At 45.1% G+C, this 27595-nt stretch overlaps 3 non-coding genes across 3 annotated transcripts; all 3 read right to left on the bottom strand.

The window, feature by feature from the left end:
- Positions 1-8001: 8001 nt before the first annotated feature.
- LOC138361738 (5S ribosomal RNA) lies at positions 8002-8120 on the bottom strand. The gene has a single exon (XR_011227147.1). It is a non-coding gene; the product is annotated as a 5S ribosomal RNA (ribosomal RNA).
- Positions 8121-18559: 10439 nt separating this feature from the next.
- LOC138361739 (5S ribosomal RNA) lies at positions 18560-18678 on the bottom strand. Its single transcript, XR_011227148.1, has one exon. It is a non-coding gene; the product is annotated as a 5S ribosomal RNA (ribosomal RNA).
- Positions 18679-26936: 8258 nt separating this feature from the next.
- On the bottom strand, positions 26937-27055 carry LOC138361740 (5S ribosomal RNA). The gene has a single exon (XR_011227149.1). It is a non-coding gene; the product is annotated as a 5S ribosomal RNA (ribosomal RNA).
- Positions 27056-27595: the final 540 nt, after the last annotated feature.

The raw sequence follows: 27595 nt of genomic DNA on the forward strand, positions 1-27595 counted from the left end.
TACGAGGTCACCCAGATTACCTACAAAAATGTGTTCAAAATAACGAATGGAGCCATCCTGTTGGTGCCCAATGCAAACCTCCCAGACCTCCTTTCGTCAGACACCATGAACAAACTAAGGGAGAAGAATATCACTGTCTACCCCCCTGCCGAATTCCAAGCCCAACGCACCATCTTTGTACATAGGATCCATGACATCATCATGGATCACTCAAATGATGAAATAATTGCAGAAATAGAGAGGAAAAACAGGGATGTCAAAATACTTCAGGCCCACAGATTCACAACCCAACGCAACAACCAAGTACTGAAACTTACTCTGGCTTCACCGGAGCAAGCAACGCAAGTCTGCACACAAGGCCTTTCTGCATTTGGCATCATGGCTGAACCTGACAAAATCAACCCACAGAGGTTTTACAAGCTCAAGCAATGCTTCAAATGCTTTCAGTATGACCACTATTCCAATGCATGTAACAATGGAACCCCCAAGTGCAGCAGGTGCACAGGGGAACACAGCTACCGGGAATGCACAAACCCAACACCCAAATGTGCTCTATGCAACGGTCCACACATTGCAATCTCGCATCTTTGTCCTCGCAGGCAAGAGGCAATCAAGCAATTGCATGAAACGGAGACAGCAGCCCGCCAACAGGCAGCTATTACCATCCCTGCCCCTCCTCCACCAGTAAATGCCTGGGGCATCCCTAACCAGCAACAGGCCCAGTCGGGGGCCCAAGGGGGACACCAAAGCACCCAACACCCCCATAACCCCACGGTTATACCAGAGCAAACCCAGAATCAAACACAACAGGCCCCAACACCTAACTCTCTTGCACCAAACCCCGATCCCAAGCCCAGCTTAGGGGCCGAACTTCTAACATTTGCTCAAATACAGTTTCCAGACAACCCAGTGAAGCTCCTAGGTTTCTGGAACTCACTTAGGAAAGACAATGGCCTACCCCCTGTCCATATGTCCGAGGACTCGCTTGCCTACTTGACTCCTAACATCACAACAACCGCCGGCCAGGCCCAAGCACAACCCAACAACCCCAACCCTAGTACTCCTCGCCCCCAGGCCTCTACCAACGCCCAGGAGACTCCAAACTCCCTGAACAACCCCGGCCCCTCCACCCCGACATTCTGGGAAACACCTATGTCCACCCTTCCTGGAACACTCCCACATCAGATCGCCCTCCAAGCTCTCACAAACTCCCTTGCCATACGGAACCCCATCCGCCCTAGGAAATTTCGCTTCAAACATCGCAGCCCCACAACAATATATTCCACACAACGCTGTACCAAGAGGCCTAGGCCGAACAGCCGAACCCCATCCCCTGTGGACGGAGCAAGGGCAAGCAACCCCCACAACTCTTCACCAGAGAGCGACTCTAGCACCACGGATGTCGACATCATGAACAGCAGTGACACCGAGGACCCCCCAATGGCACAGCAACGTATGGTAAACCCCAAACCCAACCAATCCCCGACCGGAACCAGGAACAAGACACCTGGCTCAACAGCTTTACCCCCCTCCTCCACAAACAGAAGCGACCAAACCGAATGTAACAACATTGGCACTACAGCCAAACAAACACTTCCGTCTCATAGTCAATAATGGGGATCACAATCCTTCAGGCGAACATCAGACACTTCTTCAACAACAGATACCTTCTCACTCTGGAAGTAGCCAGACTTAACCCAGATGTAATCTTACTCAATGAAACAGCGGCCAGACAGGACCAGCACATCTCCATCTGGGGATATTCCACCAGGGAAGTCAACAGGGGTAGGTTCAGTGGGGTGGCAATACTAATAAGAAGAGGACTCTCCTACCGCCCCATCCTCGTAGAAGACGACAACTTTCTTGCAATAGAACTCACCACTTCACACGGCCCCCTCATCATCTGCACCGCATATCTACCACCTAGACTGGCCTACCTCCCCTCCATCCCTCTGAACAAGCTGCTCGACAGGAATCTCCCCACTATCATCGCAGGAGACCTGAATGCCCACCATCAGGCCTTATTCAACGCACCTGCCAGGCCAGACCTCAAGGGCAGGCAGCTCTTCAATCTAATGCAAAACCGGGACCTCTCCTTCCAAGGCCCCCACTTTAAGACGTTCTTTGCGGGCAACCAGAGGGGCACCCCTGACATAGTGCTGACCAACAGAGATTGTGACCTGTTCCACTGCAGAGTAACCCCAGGCAAGAACGTGGGGTCGGACCACATCCCTGTGGTCACATCCCTCCAAGCAGCCCCCTTCAGATATGTGGCACCACCCAGGCCCAGACTGGGAACCATACGTGCCCGTGAATATGACACCTTCCTTGCTGACGACCCTATCATTGAGTTCGAGAACCTCCCAACCCAAACAATCGACCAAGCAGTAAACACCATCCACAACCGGATCCAGCTTGCAACCGAGGCCACTTGTGAAATATCCACCACAAGGACTTACCACCAATATAAGCCGACCCGAGAAATCAGAGGCAAAATGAATGAGTACCAGCGAGCCTGCCAAAGCCACTACCAAACTGGCCAGCCACCAGCGTTGACCCTACAAACACTCAGAAGGGAAACCATAGACCTTACGCTGACCCACAAGAGCCACATTTGGGGAACCCTGGTGAGACAGGCCAACCAGTACAAAAGGGAGCCGGCTACTTTCTGGCGCAAGATCAGACAGCTCCTGGGATCAGTTAACCCCAGCCTCACCCACCTTGTACACACATTCCTTGACGAAGATGAAGAGGAGCAGCAAGAAAAAATAGAAGACCCACAGGATCAGGCTGACCTCATGGGCGCAGTCTGGAAAAAGACACTCACAGCTTCAAACAGCAGAGCCTTCAACAACACTCACTTTGAACGTGTCAACCAATGGACAACAGAAAATGCCGCCTCCCTTAACAGCACCCCTCTGATTGACCTGACAACCCTAGAAGACGACCACCCTCTAACAAGACCCATAACTATGCTAGAGATGAGAGGAGTCATCAAAAGCACCAGAGATAAGGCCCCTGGACCATCAGGGATCAAAGCGCTGCAGATCAAACTTCTACCAGGCAATCTTATGCAATCCATACTCAACCTATTCAACGCTATGCTGGCATCGGGTCACATTCCTGTAGCATTCAAGTCAGCCAAGATGATATTCATTCCCAAACCCAAGAAAGACCCCCACCAACCTGGCAACTACCGACCAATCTCCCTCTTAGACACGATAGGCAAGTGCTTTGAAAAAATCATGTCAAACCGTCTTAACTACTACATGGAGTACAACAACCTCTTCACAGAAAAGCAGTTTGGCTTTCGAGCACATAGATCAACCCAGCACGCAATTAACATCATCTACGACGCCGTAAGCTCAATTCGAAAGCAAAAACAGGTAGCTTTGATTGCAACGAGGGACGTACACAAGGCCTTCGACAGCCTGTGGCACGATGGTCTTGTGTACAAATTAGCAGACTTACCAGCGCAAAACTGGACCCTCCTCAGGCTGATCAGAAATTTCCTTAAGAATAGGCAAGTTACCCCCAGCTTCAAGGCAAAAGAGGCCGCAGCCTTCACCCCAACAGCTGGAGTCCCCCAAGGATCATGCTTGAGCCCGGTTCTCTTCAACATCTTTGTAAATGATCTACCCCAACCAGAGTATAGGGACACCATTATCGTACAATTTGCGGACGACGTAACACACGTAATAACATCTAACCCTAGCATCCAAGCGGCCAAGCATGCAACTGTAACCCGTAAGGCAAACGTAGAACTAGCAAGGACTGCTAACTGGGAAAGGAAATGGAGGATCACCACTAACCCAGAAAAGATCCAATTAAGCACTGTCGGCTGTATGGCCTTCTCTATTGAAAATGAGGGGGGAATAAGAATCAGGGGTGATCCCATAGCCATCTCAAACTCCAACACAGTGCTCGGTTACAACTTCAACAGGCTACTCAACTCCTCCCAGTACGTATCCCAGAAGACAGCGATGGCCCGGGGCTCACTGGAGAGGCTCTTCCGTTTCAACCAAGCCCCATCCCACATCAAGCTCCACCTGTACAGAATGATCATAAGGCCTAGCTTGGAATACCCCTACGTTCCCCTGAACCTCACCAACAAATCCAACATGTTGAAGATTCAACGAGTACAAAACAAAGCACTTCGCTTTGCTGAGGGCCTGACTCTGAGGGACAGGGTAAGAACTGACCTGATCCATGAGACGCTCAACATGAAGCCAATGAACGTTAGGCTCAGCTACCTGGCCAGAAGACAGCTGTACCGTATGATGAACATGTATGTCCCAGACCCAGAAGATCCCTTCGTAGCAGAAAACACCACCAGCGACTACGAGATCCACGAACCACCACACAGAACCAGAAGAATCACTCTCCAACAAAAAGTGATCAGACATATCCATGATGAGGCCTTCCCAAGCCCTCAGATACTAAGCGGTCTGCCAGACGATCCAGATGAGTGGCCCATCCCGGACCCAATCTACACCAAATGAAGAATAAAGAAAGAAAGAAAAAAAAAAAAAAAAAATAAATAAATAAATAAATAAAAAAAAAAAAAAAAAAAAAAAAAAAAAAAAAAAAAAAAAAAAATAATAATAAAAAAAAAAAAAAAAAAAAAAAAAAAAATATATATAAATAAATAAAACACCTACAAAAAAATATAAAACCAAAAAACCATTTGTCGTGGCGGCAGAAGTGTAACTACCCTGATGTTTCTAAGATTAGCCTCCTTCAGCCAACTCCATCGGCTCTAGTGCTTTAGGACACCAACAAGGTCACAAACACTAGCCCCCCCAGCCAATGTACTGACAACCCAACATAACACATACGCAAACAAACAACACATACAAAAATGTCAACCCATGGTGGACAGGCCACCGAACTTTCAAACCTCCTCTCTCTCTACACCCGCATCCTCTTCCTGAATTTCATCTCCCCATCCCTCTACCTCCCCCATCCTTTCCATTCCCTATGGACATCAAACCGGCACCGGCATTAAAACACCACAAACCCACAACAGCAGCAGCAATGTCAGGACGCGGCAAGGGAGGCAAAGTGAAGGGCAAGTCAAAGTCTCGCTCCAGCAGGGCCGGACTTCAGTTCCCCGTGGGCAGAATTCACCGTCTGCTGCGTAAGGGCAACTACGCCGAACGCGTCGGTGCTGGCGCTCCTGTCTACCTGGCAGCCGTCATGGAATACCTCGCTGCCGAAGTTCTCGAGCTCGCCGGTAACGCCGCACGTGACAACAAGAAGACCCGTATCATCCCACGTCACTTGCAGTTGGCCATCCGCAACGACGAAGAACTCAACAAACTTCTGTCTGGCGTAACCATTGCACAGGGAGGTGTTCTTCCAAACATTCAGGCAGTTCTTTTGCCAAAGAAGACAGAGAAGAAGTAAGCACTTCTGCCACCCACCGCGACAAATACCATAACCAGGCTCCATCCGGAGCCACACACACTTTAATAGAGAGATTCAAGTAGACAATCAACTTTCAAACATTAATAATAACATTTATATTGATTTCATTTGGAATGTGTACATAACAAACAAACAAAACAAAATTATAGGGGATATTCAGCATCACTTGGAATATTAACCAATCATATAAATCCAATATATATTTTATATTTTACTTTAAGCGAGGAATTCATATTCTATCCATTTTTAATCATACAAATGAACAAAAGCAATTCTTCACTAGACGTAATGAATGAATAAATGATCAAGGTTTTAATGTGTTTCATGAATATATATATATATATATATATATATATATATATATATATATATATATATATATATATATATATATATATATATATATATTAATACTTGTGAACCAGAATATGTTTGAGCAGCAGCGATCGTGCCTGCCATTGGCCGAAGTGCAACAATTCAAATAATTTAAAGGGCCTGCTCGGGTATATAAGAGAGGCTGGGAGACTGGGGCCGGTGGTGGGTGATGGGTGATGAGTGATGGTGTGGTGTGGTGTGGTGTTGTTAAGAGTTGATTTACGGCCAGCCAGCCAGCCAGCCAGCCAGCCAGCTGCAGCCAAGGCAGGGCAGGGCAAGGCAAGGCAAGGCAAGGCAAGGCAAGGCAAGGCAAGGCAAGGCAAGGCAAGGCAAGGCAAGGCAAGGCAGGCAGGCAGGCAGGCAGGCAGCCAGGCAGCCAGGCAGCCAGACAGGCAGGCAGGCAGGCAGGCAGGCAGGCAGGCAGGCAGGCAGGCAGGCAGGCAGGCAGGCAGGCAGGCAGGCAGGCAGGCAGGCAGCCAGGCAGGCAGGCAGGCAGGCAGGCAGGCAGGCAGGCAGGCAGGCAGGCAGGCAGGCAGCCAGGCAGCCAGCCAGCCAGCCAGCCAGCCAGCCAGCCAGCCAGCCAGCCAGCCAGCCAGCCAGCCAGCCAGCCAGCCAGCCACTCCCACTTTGTATTTATATGCATTCAATTTATATTCAAACATTATATATGTTAAGGGCCTTGTTTTAGTGTTTATTTTAAAAATGACAAACATCGAGTCATTTTACCAGTCCTTTAGCGTTAACGGTGATGCATTTTAAAACTGAACATAAATCGCCTTTTCTGGATATATCAAATATCGAATCCGCTTAATGTGCCTACAATTCAATCATTCAAAAAATACATAATTTACATCAAGCCTTTTCATAGAACAGACAATAAGATTTGTACATGCAAAAAAAAAAAAAAATCCTTTAAGTTATCAATACAATGTGAGAAAACTTTACTTTTATAACTAAAGTTGCACAATTATACCAACTCTATGGTGGCTGGGTTGTAAGGTGTGTGGCTGGTGTTTTGGAAGTCGCGAGTTCAAACGACCCAATGGGAATAATACTTTTTTTTTTTTGCCATACAATCTTCCTAATACTATTATGTAGGTTTGTGTGTGTTTTTTTATTCATTCTTTGGTTTTATAGATGACATACATATTGACTCCTTTTACCGGTCCTTAATTAGGCTCTGGGGAAGCAATGGTGGTGGTGGTGGTGGTGGTGGTGGTGCATTTAAAACTAAACCAAAAATCACCAGTTCTGGACGCGTCAAATATCATATCCGCTTAATGTGTCTACAACCTAATTACTTAAAACTACACTATTTAATTCATTCATATCATGTGCATATTGGTCATTATGCTCATACAACCGACATCAAAATTTATTTTCATTATTAGAATCATACATTTCATCAAGTAATACAGATACAAAGAGATTTTCTTTCTGAGAAGACCGTTAGTATTGGCTTGCAGGCAGGCAGGCAGGCAGGCATTTGAGGGTTATTATTTCGCCTGTTGATTGGGGGGAGGGTTGATGTGTTAGGGGGTTTTCGGTTAGATGTGGTGGTGGTGATTGGTGGTGGTGATTGGTGGTGATTGGTGGTGATTGGTGGTGGTGGTGGTGGTGGTGGTGGTAGTAGGTGGGAGTTGGGGGTGGGGGGGGGGGGGGGGGGAGGGAAGGGGAGGGGAATGATGGTCTGTGGATTCCTTCTCCGTACCCTTTACATATAAGCAAAAATATGCCTTCTTGTGGGTATAGAAACATTAACACAAATTATATCAGTAACTGATATTGTAGCCTTTTAAACAGAAAAGATTTGTACATACAAATACTTTTTAATTATCATTTATTTGTGGAAATGGCATTTACGTCATTAAATTGATACCTCAGCATCAAGCTAGTGTCCTGCAGCAGTGGTCCAGTGGTAAAGTGTATATAAGTGATGCGTATTCTTGGAGTTGCGAGTTCAAACCCGGATTAAGCTATATATATATATATATATACAACATGTTTTGTTTTGGTTGTTTGTTTTTGTATAAAGCCTCACACAATATCTATATTAAGCGAGTTTGTTTTAAACATGACATACATATTAATTCATTTTACCAGGCCTTATTCCACACAACTCCGTGAATTTCCCGTGGAGCCAGCCATTCAAACAAAAACAAACGAAACAAAACAAAACAAAACAAAAAACATTATTGCCAACAGCATTTGGTGTTCCCAGGCGGTCACCCATCCAAGTACTAACCAAACCCAACGTTGCTTAACTTCGCTGATCGGACGAGAAGCGGTGTTCTCAACGTGGTATGGCCGTTGGCATGAGACTGCCTACACATTGTGGCTAATAACCAACTCTTTTAAGTCATCGCGGCAGGATACGGACCTGCTTGTGGTGTCTTAATGGTAATTGTATCCTAACATATTTTTGTCTCCTTGGCATGGATATTTAACATCGTTTATTCAGTCTTGGGTTTATGTTCTTTCGCCATTTACAGACATTTTACATCTACCTACTTCCTCAGCCTGCCCTGCCAATTTCTAATGAATTTGTGGATTTTCTTTTGTAATACAAACATGTGTGTGCTCATCTGCTCTTCAGTTTTTATGATATTTGTCTCATCTGTCCTGCTTTATGATACTTTTACAAAGAACATGAACAAATGCTTCTATTTTAGAGAAGATATGGGATCCAGGTTTCGGAGCCGTAAAACCAACCGTCGTGATTGGTGGACGAGTTGCCAGGTTGCAGCTTCTGTACCGTGCCGGCACATAAATAGGTTCGGCTCAAGCGGCGGCAGCATCATTCCCCCGTGACTGTCTGAGCGTCTCTCATCACCTTGGTTGGTTCATCATCATCATGGTAGAAGCAAAGCCTACCAAGAAGGCTGCGGCTGCTGCTGCTGTGGTGGCCACCACCAGGAAACCTCGCGTCCAGGTTGCTCACCCGAAAACTAGTCAAATGGTTCTAGCCGCGGTCGCAGCACTCAAAGACCGTAAGGGCTCGTCTCTACAAGCAATCAAGAAGTACGTTGTTGCCAACAACAAAGTCGAGGCTGCCAAGATCGCCATTTACATCCGAAGATTTCTCAAGAAAGCAGTGGCTGACGGCATTCTTGTTCAGACCAAGGGAAGTGGAGCTAGTGGATCATTCAAGCTGGCCGTAGCAGAGAAGAGGGCCGTTCTAACTCCCAAGAAAGCCACCACAACCAAGAAACCATCTACAGCAGCAAAGAAGGCCGTGGTAACTCCCAAGAAAGCCGCCACAAGCAACAAACCACCTACAGCCTTGAAAAAGAAGCAGCAGCAGCAGCAGCAGCTTGTTGTTGGGAACAAAAAGCCCAAAATAAAGAGAGCTTCAAAATCTCCCAAACCACCCAAGGCAAAGAAAGCTGTCAAAAAAACAACAAAGGCAAAATAAACGACGACATGCAAGCAGCATGAATACACATGACAATAAACATCCAGGCCTCCCCCCTCAGTGGAGGGGCCTCATATGATTCCAAAAAAGAGTTTAGTTTTGTAGACAAATAAATCATTACTTTTGGGGTAGATTTACTCTGTATATTATATATATATATATATATATATATATATATATATATATATATATATATATATATATATATATATATATATATATAATATACATCTATATTATATATATATATATATATATATATATATATATATATATATATATATATATATATATATATATAATATACATCTATATTATATATATATATATAATATACATATATATATATATATATATATATATATATATATATATATATATATATATATATATATACATGGGTGAGGTGATATGGTACCAAAGTTTTGGGTAAGGTGATTGACATTTACACAAGATAAAACACGAACCAATGGGAATAAAAACATAAGAATGGAAGTAACTGCAGAAGGCCTATTGGCCCATAACACAAGCACTTCCTCTTGATGCTTCTATATTGGTTCAGAGTCTTGAAGCTATAATAATAATAATATATATATATATATATATATATATATATATATATATATATATATATATATATATATATATATATATATATATATATATATATATATATATACACACAAAACTAAATAGTCTTGTTAGACAAATTGCCCCTATTAGAGGCAAGTTGACTAACAAGCCGAATGACTGGCAATTGTTTTGAATTTGAGTTAAATCTAACATAGAAATGTAATCAAACCTAACCTAACCTATGCTAACCCAAGCTAAGCTAACCTAACCTAACCTAAGCTAACCCAAGCTAAGCTAAGCTAACCTAACCTAACCTAAGCTAAGCTAACCTAACCTAACCCAGCAATTCATGATCTTAATATAATACTGTTAATTGGATAAACCAATTTGGAAAGAAATGTTCGAAAATAACAAAATTAACTGTGCTTGTTAGGAAAATTGGGCCTTGCATACTTGTCCCAATAGTGTGGTTCTCGCTTTTAGGTACGACATAAACGTATACCTAAGTTGAGAGAGAAAAAGATTCTCACTCAAACATGCATATCGATTGCCAGTCCTGAATTCTGGGTAGATATTCGTGTCCTCCCTTTTCATTTACCATCATTTGGATACTATCAAAACAGCTCTGAGAAGGATAAAATGAATAAAACGGGTAGCTCACTCATGTAAAAAGGAAGAGTTGGGAAAGATCTCTCTCTCTCTCTCTCCCCCTCACACCCCCCCCCCCCCCCACCAATGATCCTGCTCTGCTAGTATATAACGTAACAAACCTTCCCCCCCCCCCCCCCCCCCAATCAGAGTCCCTTTAAGCATGCGAGGATAAAAAATAGATTTCATAAGACCCAATGTGCTAGCTGATATCAAAACAATTTATGTTATCGTCTATTAAGCCCTTCAGTAAAAAAGTATAGGGACCTAATTAGGTCCCGTTTTGAGGTGGTGGTGGGTGGAATCGATGGATTAGCCAAGCTCTTATCCGCCGAATCCGTAGAGGGTACGACCCTGGCGCTTCAGAGCGTACACCACGTCCATGGCAGTGACGGTCTTCCTCTTGGCGTGTTCCGTGTAGGTTACAGCATCACGGATGACGTTCTCGAGGAACACCTTCAGGACGCCACGGGTCTCTTCGTAGATGAGACCCGAAATACGCTTGACGCCGCCACGACGAGCTAAGCGACGAATAGCGGGCTTGGTGATGCCCTGGATGTTGTCACGTAGCACCTTACGATGACGCTTGGCGCCACCCTTTCCGAGTCCCTTGCCTCCCTTGCCGCGTCCAGTCATGGTGTTGTAGTTGTGTGAATCGAATTGACGAATGCCCGCACGATTTCCCGACTATATCCCATCAAGCGGACGTACTAGTAGCATTGCAACTCCTGCCTGCCCTTACTTTACGCTTGTGGTCGAATAGACACGGCTTTCTCACAACGCTTTCAAAACTGCAGTTGCCTACTCGTCTGTTTCACGTCCCTGTGAAATGACTTTTGCACAAATCCAAAAAATAGAGCAAAATCAGCGATAATAGTGATTGAGGTGAGCCGCCTGTTGGCTGCAGCCAGAGGAAGGAGGGGAGGGGCAACGGGGTGACGTAGGCGAGTCGAGCAGCCAATGGCGCTCGAGCAAGCGCCTCGAGACGGCGTATATAAGCAAAAATTTTTCGGCGCCGGCCATCACAGATCACGGACTCAGCAGCTAGCAACCGTCGCGGTCGGACGTGCTCGCGTTGCTCCAGCTCTTCTCTCTCGCACCCAGTACTGCAGGGTGGATAAACAATTGGCAGCAGACTTGCGTCTCTCTAGATGGTCAGACCCCACTCCTAACTTGGTATTTTATGCCGGGTAGAGACGGGAGGCCATCTTCAGTGACGTGTAGTCTTTGAGAGAGATCCATCGGCCTCCAGGAAGCTCATCATGCGTCACAAACGCTTCAAGATCAGGGGTACGCCCCTCAACGAACAACCATTCTCCAAGACATCTCTCCTGAAGCTCTTTAAAGACGTTGCAGGAGTAACACCCAACGACATCAAGCAGGAAGGCACGGACATCCTTTTCTTCTTTTATAGTGAGGAGGAAGTCGACAAACTTCTGTCTTACAGCGCTAACTTCTCCAACCAACACCTTCGTCTCAACTTCCCACGCCAGTACCTGGCTGAACACTCTGTCGTTATTCACGATCTCAGTCAATGGATCGTGGAACAAGATGACGCTGATGATAGTGCGTTCATGCACGACTTCAAGGCATCAAACCCGGACCTACGGCTTCACCAAGCTCAATTCTTCAATTCAAGTCGCTCCCTGAAGCTGACCTTCGAGACGGTAGCTTCGGCTACTATGGCTACCAGAAATGGAGTTTACAGCTTTGGAATTCACATTCCGCCTTTCCGTGTGAAGATGGAACGTTTTCACATCGTCAACCAGTGCCTCCGATGCTACGAGTACACCCACTCCACCAGCAAATGTACCCAGCGGATTCAGAAGTGTAGCCTCTGCTCAGCTGACCACCATTACTCCATCTGCAAGTCTGAAACACTATGCTGCTTGCTGTGCAAAGGCGATCATCCAGCAATCTCCATACATTGTCCTCACAGACAAAACGCTATTAAAAACATGGAGAAATCCACATCTTCAACCGGAGCCAGTACCTCTGAAGCAACAAGCCAATCAGCGACCACCTCTACTTCAGGTTTCAACGCCCAAGCCGCCATCTTCCCGGAGCTCCCGGGAGGACGTCCCACTGCTACTACCAGCCAATGGGGAGCCAGCTCCCAAACGCCAACCAGCGATTCGTCGAGCCAGCCATCGCCACCGGCCCAACCAAAGACAAAGCTAATTGGGCAGAGCACAGTAAAAGCTCTGATATCAACAGCCAGAATTACTGCTGGCAATAACCCCCGAGAATTCGTGAGGCTTCTGAAAATTCTGTACAAGGCGAACGGTCTCCCTACCTTCATTGTTCCTGAGGAAGTTTTCAACGCTCCGCGTTCATCTCCAACAACTGACCCTGTAGAGGAGGATGCTGACTCTACATCCGACGACGACGATTCCGCCACTGCAATGCAGCCCTCAGATCCTGTTCGGGTACCTACAGCTCACAAGACTCTGCCTCATGTGACCCCCACTTCTGCATCAGTTCCCGTTACCAACCATGACATCACTGTGAACGCAGCCACGCTTTCTGACATACTGTCAGCTCCTGCTCCACACGCTTCTCCAGCTGCTGCTGTCCCTTCACCCGTCTCAGTGGCGAATTTCGCTGCTATCGACCCTTGGTGTGACCCTATAGAGGGTACCGACTATGCAGCACCTTCTGCTGCAGTACCTACCGCTGTTACACACCCTCCGAGAACTCTACCTTCAAGACATCAACCCTCAAGAACCCAACCTTCAAGAAATCTACCCCAGCGTGTCAACACCCCTGCTCCTCACTCATCTGATGAATCGGATGAGGACGTATCTGTCGGTACACCATCACCCCCAAGGAAAGATCACCTTCAAGCATCAACACGAACCGTGACCACCAAGACCGACAAGCCCAAAAAAAAGAACAACGATCAAAGTTTGGTGAAATCAACAAGAAAGAAGACTCCTAACGAACTGACTTAACATCATCTGACATCAAACCTCCACTGCCAGCTGCTTGCGTTCCCGGCCTCTGTGTGTATTGCAAATGACACCCCACTCAATTCTACTTTCATCTGATCAAGCTCAAATCCACGGTGGTTGGGCCACCGATCTTTCATCTCCCCTCTTCACCTCATCTCCAGATCCTTGCTCAAGATTTCTGCAACCTCGCCCCGTTCTTCCATCCCCTGCTTGCCAGCTCTATGGACTTTTTAATCCGTTAATCCGGCCATCACAAACCACAGTTGTTCACCATGGCTCGCACCAAGCAGACTGCTCGCAAGTCCACGGGAGGCAAGGCTCCTCGTAAGCAGCTGGCCACCAAGGCAGCACGCAAGTCTGCTCCTGCCACAGGGGGTGTGAAGAAGCCTCACCGTTACAGGCCCGGAACGGTCGCCCTGCGTGAGATCCGTCGTTACCAGAAGAGCACCGAGTTGCTCATCAGGAAACTTCCCTTCCAGCGTCTGGTGCGCGAGATTGCCCAGGACTTCAAGACCGATCTTCGCTTCCAGTCGTCTGCCGTCATGGCTTTACAGGAGGCATCCGAGGCTTACCTGGTCGGTCTCTTCGAGGACACTAACCTCTGTGCCATCCACGCCAAGCGTGTCACCATCATGCCAAAGGACATTCAGCTTGCTCGCCGTATCCGTGGAGAGCGTGCATAAGCTAAATCGACCACCCTAGTATACACCAAACTCGGCCCTTCTCAGGGCCAAAATATCCTTCTAAGGAGATTTCAGACATTCCTAGCATCAGTCATATGAATTAACCTTCATCTACACATATAATAAATAAATAAATAAATAAATAAACAAATACACTAATTTAGGTGTCATACATACACGTGATATCAATAAATCAAGTCATTTGTAGTACAACCTGTTCTCTTACAAACAAAACGCCGTCGCTTTTCGCTCTTATGCACTGTCAAGGATCACCCACCCCCCCCACCCCCCCAAAATAAAAATTGTCATACTGTACTAGAAATAAAAGCAGCTTGTATAAGTGACATACTGTCCAGTCCTGTTTTATTCTGTTTTCGGTCCTCTGGCTTAATCTGTTAAGTTAGGAGATGACATTTTAAATTAACCGTTTTCTTGACATTTTCAAACCTAAGAGGGTGGCCTGCATAGTAATCCTAATGTGGAACATAACAATGAATCTCTAATCTCTAGAAAAAAGATACCGAGTGCTTATATGTGTTGAGAGAGAGAGAGAGAGAGAGAGAGAGAGAGAGAGAGAGAGAGAGAGAGAGAGAGAGAGAGAGAGAGAGAGAGAGAGAGAGAGAGAGAGACACAGACAGACAGACAGACAGACAGACAGACAGACAGACAAGACAGACAGACAGACAGACAGACAGACAGACAGACAGACAGACAGACAGACAGAGACTGAGAGAGAGAAACACACACAGACAGTTTCATAAATATTCTCATTTTATAGCTATTTGCTTTCAGTGACAGAGGTTTTTGTTATAATAGTATTGGTGTCTAACACTCACAATCTCTTTAGAAATTAAAGTGTGGCTCCAATGGAGCCGAGTTTGTTGGTTTGAGGCCAAGCCACCACCACAGGGCAGTAAGTAAGCCGTTTACTTGGAGGAGGTGTACTTGGTGACGGCCTTAGTGCCCTCAGAGACGGCGTGCTTGGCCAGTTCTCCGGGCAACAGGAGCCTTACAGCCGTCTGGATCTCCCGACTGGTAATGGTGGAACGCTTGTTGTAGTGGGCCAGGCGAGAAGCCTCGGCGGCGATGCGCTCGAAGATGTCGTTCACGAACGAGTTCATGATCGACATGGCTTTGGAAGAGATACCAGTGTCGGGGTGGACCTGCTTCAGCACTTTGTAGATGTAGATGCTGTAGCTCTCCTTCCTCCTGCGCTTCTTTTTCTTATCGCCCTTGGCAATGGCCTTCTGGGCCTTTCCGGCCTTCTTGGCAGCCTTTCCAGATGCCTTGGGTGGCATGATGATGCTCGTGCTGGCTGGCGTTGCGATACAATAATGAACTTTTGCGCGAGTCGAGCTTTCCTTTTATATCCCGCTCGCGACTCAGCTCAGAGCGGGTCGCGTGGCGGAGCGCGCTGATTGGTCAGTGGCGGACTCCCTTGATCCTGAGCGGGGTATATAACACGAAGCTCGATCTGCGGGCCGGCATTAAAACACCACAAACCCACAACAGCAGCAGCAATGTCAGGACGCGGCAAGGGAGGCAAAGTGAAGGGCAAGTCAAAGTCTCGCTCCAGCAGGGCCGGACTTCAGTTCCCCGTGGGCAGAATTCACCGTCTGCTGCGTAAGGGCAACTACGCCGAACGCGTCGGTGCTGGCGCTCCTGTCTACCTGGCAGCCGTCATGGAATACCTCGCTGCCGAAGTTCTCGAGCTCGCCGGTAACGCCGCACGTGACAACAAGAAGACCCGTATCATCCCACGTCACTTGCAGTTGGCCATCCGCAACGACGAAGAACTCAACAAACTTCTGTCTGGCGTAACCATTGCACAGGGAGGTGTTCTTCCAAACATTCAGGCAGTTCTTTTGCCAAAGAAGACAGAGAAGAAGTAAGCACTTCTGCCACCCACCGCGACAAATACCATAACCAGGCTCCATCCGGAGCCACACACACTTTAATAGAGAGATTCAAGTAGACAATCAACTTTCAAACATTAATAATAACATTTATATTGATTTCATTTGGAATGTGTACATAACAAACAAACAAAACAAAATTATAGGGGATATTCAGCATCACTTGGAATATTAACCAATCATATAAATCCAATATATATTTTATATTTTACTTTAAGCGAGGAATTCATATTCTATCCATTTTTAATCATACAAATGAACAAAAGCAATTCTTCACTAGACGTAATGAATGAATAAATGATCAAGGTTTTAATGTGTTTCATGAATATATATATATATATATATATATATATATATATATATATATATATATATATATATATATATATATATATATATATATATATATATATATTAATACTTGTGAACCAGAATATGTTTGAGCAGCAGCGATCGTGCCTGCCATTGGCCGAAGTGCAACAATTCAAATAATTTAAAGGGCCTGCTCGGGTATATAAGAGAGGCTGGGAGACTGGGGCCGGTGGTGGGTGATGGGTGATGAGTGATGGTGTGGTGTGGTGTGGTGTGGTGTTGTTAAGAGTTGATTTACGGCCAGCCAGCCAGCCAGCCAGCCAGCCAGCTGCAGCCAAGGCAGGGCAGGGCAAGGCAAGGCAAGGCAAGGCAAGGCAAGGCAAGGCAAGGCAAGGCAAGGCAAGGCAAGGCAGGCAGGCAGGCAGGCAGGCAGCCAGGCAGCCAGGCAGCCAGACAGGCAGGCAGGCAGGCAGGCAGGCAGGCAGGCAGGCAGGCAGGCAGGCAGGCAGGCAGGCAGGCAGGCAGGCAGGCAGGCAGCAGGCAGGCAGGCAGGCAGGCAGGCAGGCAGGCAGGCAGGCAGGCAGGCAGGCAGCCAGCCAGCCAGCCAGCCAGCCAGCCAGCCAGCCAGCCAGCCAGCCAGCCAGCCAGCCAGCCAGCCAGCCAGCCAGCCAGCCACTCCCACTTTGTATTTATATGCATTCAATTTATATTCAAACATTATATATGTTAAGGGCCTTGTTTTAGTGTTTATTTTAAAAATGACAAACATCGAGTCATTTTACCAGTCCTTTAGCGTTAACGGTGATGCATTTTAAAACTGAACATAAATCGCCTTTTCTGGATATATCAAATATCGAATCCGCTTAATGTGCCTACAATTCAATCATTCAAAAAATACATAATTTACATCAAGCCTTTTCATAGAACAGACAATAAGATTTGTACATGCAAAAAAAAAAAAAATCCTTTAAGTTATCAATACAATGTGAGAAAACTTTACTTTTATAACTAAAGTTGCACAATTATACCAACTCTATGGTGGCTGGGTTGTAAGGTGTGTGGCTGGTGTTTTGGAAGTCGCGAGTTCAAACGACCCAATGGGAATAATACTTTTTTTTTTTGCCATACAATCTTCCTAATACTATTATGTAGGTTTGTGTGTGTTTTTTTATTCATTCTTTGGTTTTATAGATGACATACATATTGACTCCTTTTACCGGTCCTTAATTAGGCTCTGGGGAAGCAATGGTGGTGGTGGTGGTGGTGGTGGTGGTGCATTTAAAACTAAACCAAAAATCACCAGTTCTGGACGCGTCAAATATCATATCCGCTTAATGTGTCTACAACCTAATTACTTAAAACTACACTATTTAATTCATTCATATCATGTGCATATTGGTCATTATGCTCATACAACCGACATCAAAATTTATTTTCATTATTAGAATCATACATTTCATCAAGTAATACAGATACAAAGAGATTTTCTTTCTGAGAAGACCGTTAGTATTGGCTTGCAGGCAGGCAGGCAGGCAGGCATTTGAGGGTTATTATTTCGCCTGTTGATTGGGGGGAGGGTTGATGTGTTAGGGGGTTTTCGGTTAGATGTGGTGGTGGTGATTGGTGGTGGTGATTGGTGGTGATTGGTGGTGATTGGTGGTGGTGGTGGTGGTGGTGGTGGTAGTAGGTGGGAGTTGGGGGTGGGGGGGGGGGGGGGGGGGGGAGGGAAGGGGAGGGGAATGATGGTCTGTGGATTCCTTCTCCGTACCCTTTACATATAAGCAAAAATATGCCTTCTTGTGGGTATAGAAACATTAACACAAATTATATCAGTAACTGATATTGTAGCCTTTTAAACAGAAAAGATTTGTACATACAAATACTTTTTAATTATCATTTATTTGTGGAAATGGCATTTACGTCATTAAATTGATACCTCAGCATCAAGCTAGTGTCCTGCAGCAGTGGTCCAGTGGTAAAGTGTATATAAGTGATGCGTATTCTTGGAGTTGCGAGTTCAAACCCGGATTAAGCTATATATATATATATATATACAACATGTTTTGTTTTGGTTGTTTGTTTTTGTATAAAGCCTCACACAATATCTATATTAAGCGAGTTTGTTTTAAACATGACATACATATTAATTCATTTTACCAGGCCTTATTCCACACAACTCCGTGAATTTCCCGTGGAGCCAGCCATTCAAACAAAAACAAACGAAACAAAACAAAACAAAACAAAAAACATTATTGCCAACAGCATTTGGTGTTCCCAGGCGGTCACCCATCCAAGTACTAACCAAACCCAACGTTGCTTAACTTCGCTGATCGGACGAGAAGCGGTGTTCTCAACGTGGTATGGCCGTTGGCATGAGACTGCCTACACATTGTGGCTAATAACCAACTCTTTTAAGTCATCGCGGCAGGATACGGACCTGCTTGTGGTGTCTTAATGGTAATTGTATCCTAACATATTTTTGTCTCCTTGGCATGGATATTTAACATCGTTTATTCAGTCTTGGGTTTATGTTCTTTCGCCATTTACAGACATTTTACATCTACCTACTTCCTCAGCCTGCCCTGCCAATTTCTAATGAATTTGTGGATTTTCTTTTGTAATACAAACATGTGTGTGCTCATCTGCTCTTCAGTTTTTATGATATTTGTCTCATCTGTCCTGCTTTATGATACTTTTACAAAGAACATGAACAAATGCTTCTATTTTAGAGAAGATATGGGATCCAGGTTTCGGAGCCGTAAAACCAACCGTCGTGATTGGTGGACGAGTTGCCAGGTTGCAGCTTCTGTACCGTGCCGGCACATAAATAGGTTCGGCTCAAGCGGCGGCAGCATCATTCCCCCGTGACTGTCTGAGCGTCTCTCATCACCTTGGTTGGTTCATCATCATCATGGTAGAAGCAAAGCCTACCAAGAAGGCTGCGGCTGCTGCTGCTGCTGTGGTGGCCACCACCAGGAAACCTCGCGTCCAGGTTGCTCACCCGAAAACTAGTCAAATGGTTCTAGCCGCGGTCGCAGCACTCAAAGACCGTAAGGGCTCGTCTCTACAAGCAATCAAGAAGTACGTTGTTGCCAACAACAAAGTCGAGGCTGCCAAGATCGCCATTTACATCCGAAGATTTCTCAAGAAAGCAGTGGCTGACGGCATTCTTGTTCAGACCAAGGGAAGTGGAGCTAGTGGATCATTCAAGCTGGCCGTAGCAGAGAAGAGGGCCGTTCTAACTCCCAAGAAAGCCACCACAACCAAGAAACCATCTACAGCAGCAAAGAAGGCCGTGGTAACTCCCAAGAAAGCCGCCACAAGCAACAAACCACCTACAGCCTTGAAAAAGAAGCAGCAGCAGCAGCAGCAGCTTGTTGTTGGGAACAAAAAGCCCAAAATAAAGAGAGCTTCAAAATCTCCCAAACCACCCAAGGCAAAGAAAGCTGTCAAAAAAACAACAAAGGCAAAATAAACGACGACATGCAAGCAGCATGAATACACATGACAATAAACATCCAGGCCTCCCCCCTCAGTGGAGGGGCCTCATATGATTCCAAAAAAGAGTTTAGTTTTGTAGACAAATAAATCATTACTTTTGGGGTAGATTTACTCTGTATATTATATATATATATATATATATATATATATATATATATATATATATATATATATATATATATATATATATATATATAATATACATCTATATTATATATATATATATATATATATATATATATATATATATATATATATATATATATAATATACATCTATATTATATATATATATATAATATACATATATATATATATATATATATATATATATATATATATATATATATATATATATATATATATATATACATGGGTGAGGTGATATGGTACCAAAGTTTTGGGTAAGGTGATTGACATTTACACAAGATAAAACACGAACCAATGGGAATAAAAACATAAGAATGGAAGTAACTGCAGAAGGCCTATTGGCCCATAACACAAGCACTTCCTCTTGATGCTTCTATATTGGTTCAGAGTCTTGAAGCTATAATAATAATAATATATATATATATATATATATATATATATATATATATATATATATATATATATATATATATATATATATATATATATATATATATATATATACACACAAAACTAAATAGTCTTGTTAGACAAATTGCCCCTATTAGAGGCAAGTTGACTAACAAGCCGAATGACTGGCAATTGTTTTGAATTTGAGTTAAATCTAACATAGAAATGTAATCAAACCTAACCTAACCTATGCTAACCCAAGCTAAGCTAACCTAACCTAACCTAAGCTAACCCAAGCTAAGCTAAGCTAACCTAACCTAACCTAAGCTAAGCTAACCTAACCTAACCCAGCAATTCATGATCTTAATATAATACTGTTAATTGGATAAACCAATTTGGAAAGAAATGTTCGAAAATAACAAAATTAACTGTGCTTGTTAGGAAAATTGGGCCTTGCATACTTGTCCCAATAGTGTGGTTCTCGCTTTTAGGTACGACATAAACGTATACCTAAGTTGAGAGAGAAAAAGATTCTCACTCAAACATGCATATCGATTGCCAGTCCTGAATTCTGGGTAGATATTCGTGTCCTCCCTTTTCATTTACCATCATTTGGATACTATCAAAACAGCTCTGAGAAGGATAAAATGAATAAAACGGGTAGCTCACTCATGTAAAAAGGAAGAGTTGGGAAAGATCTCTCTCTCTCTCTCTCCCCCTCACACCCCCCCCCCCCCCCACCAATGATCCTGCTCTGCTAGTATATAACGTAACAAACCTTCCCCCCCCCCCCCCCCCAATCAGAGTCCCTTTAAGCATGCGAGGATAAAAAATAGATTTCATAAGACCCAATGTGCTAGCTGATATCAAAACAATTTATGTTATCGTCTATTAAGCCCTTCAGTAAAAAAGTATAGGGACCTAATTAGGTCCCGTTTTGAGGTGGTGGTGGGTGGAATCGATGGATTAGCCAAGCTCTTATCCGCCGAATCCGTAGAGGGTACGACCCTGGCGCTTCAGAGCGTACACCACGTCCATGGCAGTGACGGTCTTCCTCTTGGCGTGTTCCGTGTAGGTTACAGCATCACGGATGACGTTCTCGAGGAACACCTTCAGGACGCCACGGGTCTCTTCGTAGATGAGACCCGAAATACGCTTGACGCCGCCACGACGAGCTAAGCGACGAATAGCGGGCTTGGTGATGCCCTGGATGTTGTCACGTAGCACCTTACGATGACGCTTGGCGCCACCCTTTCCGAGTCCCTTGCCTCCCTTGCCGCGTCCAGTCATGGTGTTGTAGTTGTGTGAATCGAATTGACGAATGCCCGCACGATTTCCCGACTATATCCCATCAAGCGGACGTACTAGTAGCATTGCAACTCCTGCCTGCCCTTACTTTACGCTTGTGGTCGAATAGACACGGCTTTCTCACAACGCTTTCAAAACTGCAGTTGCCTACTCGTCTGTTTCACGTCCCTGTGAAATGACTTTTGCACAAATCCAAAAAATAGAGCAAAATCAGCGATAATAGTGATTGAGGTGAGCCGCCTGTTGGCTGCAGCCAGAGGAAGGAGGGGAGGGGCAACGGGGTGACGTAGGCGAGTCGAGCAGCCAATGGCGCTCGAGCAAGCGCCTCGAGACGGCGTATATAAGCAAAAATTTTTCGGCGCCGGCCATCACAAACCACAGTTGTTCACCATGGCTCGCACCAAGCAGACTGCTCGCAAGTCCACGGGAGGCAAGGCTCCTCGTAAGCAGCTGGCCACCAAGGCAGCACGCAAGTCTGCTCCTGCCACAGGGGGTGTGAAGAAGCCTCACCGTTACAGGCCCGGAACGGTCGCCCTGCGTGAGATCCGTCGTTACCAGAAGAGCACCGAGTTGCTCATCAGGAAACTTCCCTTCCAGCGTCTGGTGCGCGAGATTGCCCAGGACTTCAAGACCGATCTTCGCTTCCAGTCGTCTGCCGTCATGGCTTTACAGGAGGCATCCGAGGCTTACCTGGTCGGTCTCTTCGAGGACACTAACCTCTGTGCCATCCACGCCAAGCGTGTCACCATCATGCCAAAGGACATTCAGCTTGCTCGCCGTATCCGTGGAGAGCGTGCATAAGCTAAATCGACCACCCTAGTATACACCAAACTCGGCCCTTCTCAGGGCCAAAATATCCTTCTAAGGAGATTTCAGACATTCCTAGCATCAGTCATATGAATTAACCTTCATCTACACATATAATAAATAAATAAATAAATAAATAAACAAATACACTAATTTAGGTGTCATACATACACGTGATATCAATAAATCAAGTCATTTGTAGTACAACCTGTTCTCTTACAAACAAAACGCCGTCGCTTTTCGCTCTTATGCACTGTCAAGGATCACCCACCCCCCCCACCCCCCCAAAATAAAAATTGTCATACTGTACTAGAAATAAAAGCAGCTTGTATAAGTGACATACTGTCCAGTCCTGTTTTATTCTGTTTTCGGTCCTCTGGCTTAATCTGTTAAGTTAGGAGATGACATTTTAAATTAACCGTTTTCTTGACATTTTCAAACCTAAGAGGGTGGCCTGCATAGTAATCCTAATGTGGAACATAACAATGAATCTCTAATCTCTAGAAAAAAGATACCGAGTGCTTATATGTGTTGAGAGAGAGAGAGAGAGAGAGAGAGAGAGAGAGAGAGAGAGAGAGAGAGAGAGAGAGAGAGAGAGAGAGAGAGAGAGAGAGAGAGAGAGAGAGAGAGACACAGACAGACAGACAGACAGACAGACAGACAGACAAGACAGACAGACAGACAGACAGACAGACAGACAGACAGACAGACAGACAGACAGAGACTGAGAGAGAGAAACACACACAGACAGTTTCATAAATATTCTCATTTTATAGCTATTTGCTTTCAGTGACAGAGGTTTTTGTTATAATAGTATTGGTGTCTAACACTCACAATCTCTTTAGAAATTAAAGTGTGGCTCCAATGGAGCCGAGTTTGTTGGTTTGAGGCCAAGCCACCACCACAGGGCAGTAAGTAAGCCGTTTACTTGGAGGAGGTGTACTTGGTGACGGCCTTAGTGCCCTCAGAGACGGCGTGCTTGGCCAGTTCTCCGGGCAACAGGAGCCTTACAGCCGTCTGGATCTCCCGACTGGTAATGGTGGAACGCTTGTTGTAGTGGGCCAGGCGAGAAGCCTCGGCGGCGATGCGCTCGAAGATGTCGTTCACGAACGAGTTCATGATCGACATGGCTTTGGAAGAGATACCAGTGTCGGGGTGGACCTGCTTCAGCACTTTGTAGATGTAGATGCTGTAGCTCTCCTTCCTCCTGCGCTTCTTTTTCTTATCGCCCTTGGCAATGGCCTTCTGGGCCTTTCCGGCCTTCTTGGCAGCCTTTCCAGATGCCTTGGGTGGCATGATGATGCTCGTGCTGGCTGGCGTTGCGATACAATAATGAACTTTTGCGCGAGTCGAGCTTTCCTTTTATATCCCGCTCGCGACTCAGCTCAGAGCGGGTCGCGTGGCGGAGCGCGCTGATTGGTCAGTGGCGGACTCCCTTGATCCTGAGCGGGGTATATAACACGAAGCTCGATCTGCGGGCCGGCATTAAAACACCACAAACCCACAACAGCAGCAGCAATGTCAGGACGCGGCAAGGGAGGCAAAGTGAAGGGCAAGTCAAAGTCTCGCTCCAGCAGGGCCGGACTTCAGTTCCCCGTGGGCAGAATTCACCGTCTGCTGCGTAAGGGCAACTACGCCGAACGCGTCGGTGCTGGCGCTCCTGTCTACCTGGCAGCCGTCATGGAATACCTCGCTGCCGAAGTTCTCGGAGCTCGCCGGTAACGCCGCACGTGACAACAAGAAGACCCGTATCATCCCACGTCACTTGCAGTTGGCCATCCGCAACGACGAAGAACTCAACAAACTTCTGTCTGGCGTAACCATTGCACAGGGAGGTGTTCTTCCAAACATTCAGGCAGTTCTTTTGCCAAAGAAGACAGAGAAGAAGTAAGCACTTCTGCCACCCACCGCGACAAATACCATAACCAGGCTCCATCCGGAGCCACACACACTTTAATAGAGAGATTCAAGTAGACAATCAACTTTCAAACATTAATAATAACATTTATATTGATTTCATTTGGAATGTGTACATAACAAACAAACAAAACAAAATTATAGGGGATATTCAGCATCACTTGGAATATTAACCAATCATATAAATCCAATATATATTTTATATTTTACTTTAAGCGAGGAATTCATATTCTATCCATTTTTAATCATACAAATGAACAAAAGCAATTCTTCACTAGACGTAATGAATGAATAAATGATCAAGGTTTTAATGTGTTTCATGAATATATATATATATATATATATATATATATATATATATATATATATATATATATATATATATATATATATATATATATATTAATACTTGTGAACCAGAATATGTTTGAGCAGCAGCGATCGTGCCTGCCATTGGCCGAAGTGCAACAATTCAAATAATTTAAAGGGCCTGCTCGGGTATATAAGAGAGGCTGGGAGACTGGGGCCGGTGGTGGGTGATGGGTGATGAGTGATGGTGTGGTGTGGTGTGGTGTTGTTAAGAGTTGATTTACGGCCAGCCAGCCAGCCAGCCAGCCAGCCAGCTGCAGCCAAGGCAGGGCAGGGCAAGGCAAGGCAAGGCAAGGCAAGGCAAGGCAAGGCAAGGCAAGGCAAGGCAAGGCAAGGCAAGGCAAGGCAGGCAGGCAGGCAGGCAGGCAGGCAGCCAGGCAGCCAGGCAGCCAGACAGGCAGGCAGGCAGGCAGGCAGGCAGGCAGGCAGGCAGGCAGGCAGGCAGGCAGGCAGGCAGGCAGGCAGGCAGCCAGGCAGGCAGGCAGGCAGGCAGGCAGGCAGGCAGGCAGGCAGGCAGGCAGGCAGGCAGCCAGGCAGCCAGCCAGCCAGCCAGCCAGCCAGCCAGCCAGCCAGCCAGCCAGCCAGCCAGCCAGCCAGCCAGCCAGCCACTCCCACTTTGTATTTATATGCATTCAATTTATATTCAAACATTATATATGTTAAGGGCCTTGTTTTAGTGTTTATTTTAAAAATGACAAACATCGAGTCATTTTACCAGTCCTTTAGCGTTAACGGTGATGCATTTTAAAACTGAACATAAATCGCCTTTTCTGGATATATCAAATATCGAATCCGCTTAATGTGCCTACAATTCAATCATTCAAAAAATACATAATTTACATCAAGCCTTTTCATAGAACAGACAATAAGATTTGTACATGCAAAAAAAAAAAAAAATCCTTTAAGTTATCAATACAATGTGAGAAAACTTTACTTTTATAACTAAAGTTGCACAATTATACCAACTCTATGGTGGCTGGGTTGTAAGGTGTGTGGCTGGTGTTTTGGAAGTCGCGAGTTCAAACGACCCAATGGGAATAATACTTTTTTTTTTTGCCATACAATCTTCCTAATACTATTATGTAGGTTTGTGTGTGTTTTTTTATTCATTCTTTGGTTTTATAGATGACATACATATTGACTCCTTTTACCGGTCCTTAATTAGGCTCTGGGGAAGCAATGGTGGTGGTGGTGGTGGTGGTGGTGGTGCATTTAAAACTAAACCAAAAATCACCAGTTCTGGACGCGTCAAATATCATATCCGCTTAATGTGTCTACAACCTAATTACTTAAAACTACACTATTTAATTCATTCATATCATGTGCATATTGGTCATTATGCTCATACAACCGACATCAAAATTTATTTTCATTATTAGAATCATACATTTCATCAAGTAATACAGATACAAAGAGATTTTCTTTCTGAGAAGACCGTTAGTATTGGCTTGCAGGCAGGCAGGCAGGCAGGCATTTGAGGGTTATTATTTCGCCTGTTGATTGGGGGGAGGGTTGATGTGTTAGGGGGTTTTCGGTTAGATGTGGTGGTGGTGATTGGTGGTGGTGATTGGTGGTGATTGGTGGTGATTGGTGGTGGTGGTGGTGGTGGTGGTGGTAGTAGGTGGGAGTTGGGGTTGGGGGGGGGGGGGGGGGGGGGGGAGGGAAGGGGAGGGGAATGATGGTCTGTGGATTCCTTCTCCGTACCCTTTACATATAAGCAAAAATATGCCTTCTTGTGGGTATAGAAACATTAACACAAATTATATCAGTAACTGATATTGTAGCCTTTTAAACAGAAAAGATTTGTACATACAAATACTTTTTAATTATCATTTATTTGTGGAAATGGCATTTACGTCATTAAATTGATACCTCAGCATCAAGCTAGTGTCCTGCAGCAGTGGTCCAGTGGTAAAGTGTATATAAGTGATGCGTATTCTTGGAGTTGCGAGTTCAAACCCGGATTAAGCTATATATATATATATATATACAACATGTTTTGTTTTGGTTGTTTGTTTTTGTATAAAGCCTCACACAATATCTATATTAAGCGAGTTTGTTTTAAACATGACATACATATTAATTCATTTTACCAGGCCTTATTCCACACAACTCCGTGAATTTCCCGTGGAGCCAGCCATTCAAACAAAAACAAACGAAACAAAACAAAACAAAACAAAAAACATTATTGCCAACAGCATTTGGTGTTCCCAGGCGGTCACCCATCCAAGTACTAACCAAACCCAACGTTGCTTAACTTCGCTGATCGGACGAGAAGCGGTGTTCTCAACGTGGTATGGCCGTTGGCATGAGACTGCCTACACATTGTGGCTAATAACCAACTCTTTTTAAGTCATCGCGGCAGGATACGGACCTGCTTGTGGTGTCTTAATGGTAATTGTATCCTAACATATTTTTGTCTCCTTGGCATGGATATTTAACATCGTTTATTCAGTCTTGGGTTTATGTTCTTTCGCCATTTACAGACATTTTACATCTACCTACTTCCTCAGCCTGCCCTGCCAATTTCTAATGAATTTGTGGATTTTCTTTTGTAATACAAACATGTGTGTGCTCATCTGCTCTTCAGTTTTTATGATATTTGTCTCATCTGTCCTGCTTTATGATACTTTTACAAAGAACATGAACAAATGCTTCTATTTTAGAGAAGATATGGGATCCAGGTTTCGGAGCCGTAAAACCAACCGTCGTGATTGGTGGACGAGTTGCCAGGTTGCAGCTTCTGTACCGTGCCGGCACATAAATAGGTTCGGCTCAAGCGGCGGCAGCATCATTCCCCCGTGACTGTCTGAGCGTCTCTCATCACCTTGGTTGGTTCATCATCATC

Source organism: Procambarus clarkii, unplaced genomic scaffold, assembly GCF_040958095.1.
Source record: "Procambarus clarkii isolate CNS0578487 unplaced genomic scaffold, FALCON_Pclarkii_2.0 HiC_scaffold_675, whole genome shotgun sequence".
In the NCBI taxonomy this organism is placed as follows: Eukaryota; Metazoa; Arthropoda; class Malacostraca; order Decapoda; family Cambaridae; genus Procambarus; species Procambarus clarkii.